Genomic DNA, 4,219 nt, shown 5'->3' with positions numbered 1-4,219 from the left:
AAACACGCGTATATTTAAAAAAATACACGTAAACGTATTATTTTTCATTGAAAAAATTGATCGGATGATCGGATGATTTTAAAATCTTTTCCATTTGTTCCAAAAATCGAAATTTTCTTATTTATAATATAATATTATTAAATTAATTAAATTCTGTATTATTTAAAATTTACGACGAAATGACGTTTTACCTTTTATTTTCACTCATATTCTTGAAAGTTAACAAGAAATGTAATTTTTTTTTTTTGTTATTTATTACTGTTATCATTGTTATCGTTCATGCGACTTGTAATAATTGTCAAGAACTGTGATTTTCACACGCAACATACACACACACACACACACACACGCGCGCACGCGTTTTACAAAAAAAAGATGCGAGAAAGTAGTTTTGAAAATTCTACGAAGACCCACACGTTTTTTTGTCGCGTTTTGTATAAATGCTATTAAAAAAAAAAAAATTAAAAAAGAAGAAAAAAAACAATTAAAATAAACGAAAACAACAACAACAACAAATGGCGTTAGTGTATAAGAACGTTGTATATAATAAATAAGTATATACATATATGCATTGTATATGTATATGTAAATTGTATCATTTGTACATGTAATTGTAATTTACAGATTGAAAAAAAATAATGAACTGGTGATGAAAAGTCTTGTGCCCCAAAAACAGAAACAAAGTGTTATATTATTTTCTTCGAACTAATTTTACGATCGTATAGAAAATTTGACTTTTATAATCGTATGAAGAAAACAAAATAAAAAGTATAGTCCCGTTTCGTCGATCAAAAGTCTATAGTTTTAAAAAGATATAAAAGTTTATTTTATTCGAAGAGGACTCAAAACTTTTCAATCCACCATTTCTTTTTTATATATATATATATAATATTTCTTTTTTTTTAATATTTTATTTTCTTTCGTACGATTAACGTTTGGTAAATTAAATTCGTTTGATTGACATTTGCCCACGGGTGTTCTTGAAATTTCGATCATTGAAATTATGGACAAATAGAAAATTTATGGAAAAAGTGATAGGATTCAAGATGCGTTAAGTTTTGCGTTGAAACCATAGAGCCAAAGCCAACCGAACTTAATTTTTCTTTCTCTCTTTCTCTCTTTTTCTCTCTCTCTCTCTCTCTCTCTCTCTCTCTCTCTCTCAACAAACGCACACACACACACACACACAACAACAACACATTCATTTCATATTTAAACATTATTATCATTAATAAGCTTCAATTCTAAGGATGATCGTTTTAATGTGATTCAAATTTCACAAATTTTTATCAAAGCTCTCTCTCTTTCTTTCTCTTTTTGATTTTCTTTCTTTTTTCTACTGGATTTAATTTAAAAGAATCGATAATGCTTAAAACAAATCGAAAAACTGTGATCCTGGTTTTGTAAAACTTGGATTCCGATGCGTGTGCGTGCATGTGTCGTAAAATGTGTTGAAAAGTGTTTGAAAGAATTGAAAAAGAAAAAAAAGGAAAAAGAAAATTTCTCGTTTATGTTAAAACTTCGAGCCGCATGTGCCTTTCCAAAAAATATAATTTTAAGAATAAACATTTTAAACCCTTATCTATTCTTCCATCTATGTTATCTTTCTTTCAGTAGTTATTTATTATATTAATTTTTTTTTAAGTATAAAAATTAAATGATTATTAAAATGATAAAGAAAGAGAAAAAAAAAGGATTTGATTTGGAATGATTTCATTGAACGACTTCGTCTAATGTCATGTGTGTTTCGAATCAATCCGGTTTGACGAAGCAAGCAAGCAAGCAAGCAAGTAAGCAACCAATAAGGAGACAACACAAGGAGTTACACACTCTAACTTAACAAAGCACAGAAACCTTACGCGAATATGTAAGACCGGTCTTTGAAACGGGTCCTCTCCTTCTAACACAAATACGCGCGTACGAAAGAAAACGTTTGCTAAAAACGAATAAATGCAAGAACAACAACAACAACAACAGCAACAACAAGTACAACAAACTAACTTTGTTTTGCGATTGACTTAACGAATTTCGAACTTCAGAAATAAGAAGAAAAAAATGTAATTAATAACAAACTTAAGATATGTATATAATAATAATAATAATAATAATAATAATTGTAATAATAATAACAACCTTATATATATAAAATATATAATTTATAGATAGAACGAAAAAATAACAAAAATAAAAAAATGTAAAGAAAATTGAACATACGCTTGCGACAAGTCCTTTTCAAAATTTCACAAAAATCCACGATTTGAAATCGCCAAGATTAATCGTTTCGTTTTTAACATGATTTTATTATTATACGATTCGATTATGTTCTAAATATTATTATTATTATTATTATTATTATTAGTATTATTATTATTATTATTATTCTTATTATTAGTATATTGAAATCACTATACGCTAATTAAAACGAAAAAAGAAAAAAAAAGGGCAATACCCACAACATAGACACATGCGCGTTAAACAACAAATTAAAAAACAAAAGAAAAAAAAGAAGAAAGGAAAAGCAACGGTGACGTTGATTAATTAAAATAATCTCTAGCCTAATCTCGGGCCTAATTAGCGATACGACGAATTAACTTAAATTACGTTCGGGTGGGTTTGAAAAGTTCCGAGCCTTGTTGCCCCTTGAAAACAATTATTTTTTCGATCCAACTTGCTTTTATTTACCAAAAAAAGAAAGAATAGCGGGTCTTTTTTTTAATCGAGGTTCGTCAAAACTTTTCAAACTACCTATCCCCCTCCTTCGCCCCCCTCGTAAGTATAGTGATTTTTCTCTAACGTCGAAATAATTTTCGTTCGTCGATTTGATCTCTCAATAAATGAAATTCTTCGATGAGTGCGTGCGAAAGAACGAGAGAGGAAGAGAGAAAGAGAGAAAAAATCATTGTATTTATATTATAACAATCGGTTAAAGAAGTTTGGTGGACGATTCTAAAAACCTGTGTGGTTTATCCTTGCATAGTTGCGCGCGCATGTTGCGTGCGCTAAGCAAGTGCGTGCGTGCATGTATGTATGTATGTATGTATCATCCATCGTCATCATGCGTGTACGCAGCAAACCAATACACTTATGTGGGGGATACATGTCGGCTCGTACTAACTCGCTTCTGCTACGTTCCCGTTCCAACCCCTCACCCCCACCCCATCCCCATCCCCATCCCATCCCCATCCCCATCCCTATCCCCATCACTATCACTATCCCCCTAACCCCCCTTTCCAGTCCACCCCTTTTGACTGCTGTCGGTTCTGTCCGCGCGCGATGTGTGTGTGTGTGTGTGTTGTGTGTGTATTGCTATACGAACGTAACTACGCTCGCGCGCGCGCGCATACACAGTGCATGCACACATGCATATATTCTGGACTACAAAAAACCGTACCATACACAAGAATAGTGTAGAAAGGCAGGTGTATAATACGAACTGAACGAGTTCACATATGCGTACGTGCAGTCGTGTTTGTGTATGTGTGTATTTTTGTGTATGTATGTGTGTGCGTGCGTGCGTGCGTATGTCATGTCTCCGTATTATGTGAAAATTCGAAACGGAATTTGGCCTGCGAGATCACACTCCGTCTCTATGATAAACGCATTGTAATTACATATTGTAAATAATTCAACGACGAATATGTTAGAATGACAGAGAAAGAAAGAAAGTGAGAGTGAGAGTGAGATTAAAAAGTAAGAAGAGCTGACAAGAAGAAATGTAGACAAAAAAAGAAAAAAAGGAAGATGACGAAGTGAAGAGAGAGGGGAGAGACACACAAAAAGAGGCGAATATTGTGTAATTGTAAATATTAACATGGAAAAAAAGATGTTTGTTAAATATAGAATACGTTACGTTTTTCAAGAAAAAAAAACAACAAAAAAAAAAAAGAACAAAACCTCCACGGTGAGACTATTTTTTGTTTTTTTTTCTTTTTTTTTTTTTTTTTTTAAATCTCACCTCTTCATTTATCGATTTTTCTATTATTTTGTTTTTTTTTTTTTAAAAAAGCGCGTATCTTGCGTACGCGTCGTCATCGTTCTCAATTTTATCGATCGTAAATGATAATAATGAAAGAAAAGCAAGAAAAAAAAAATCAAAATGATAGACTAATTTAATATTTGTTATAACATAAACTAACCGACCAACTTCGTCCAAGACGTCAACGATTTATTGCAAGTAAGTATACATTTTCTTTTTCATACTTTTCGAAATATATATATA

This window comes from Polistes fuscatus, unplaced genomic scaffold (genome assembly GCF_010416935.1).
Source record: "Polistes fuscatus isolate 324 unplaced genomic scaffold, CU_Pfus_HIC Scaffold2, whole genome shotgun sequence".
In the NCBI taxonomy this organism is placed as follows: domain Eukaryota; kingdom Metazoa; phylum Arthropoda; class Insecta; order Hymenoptera; family Vespidae; genus Polistes; species Polistes fuscatus.
This window is presented reverse-complemented; position numbering follows the sequence as displayed.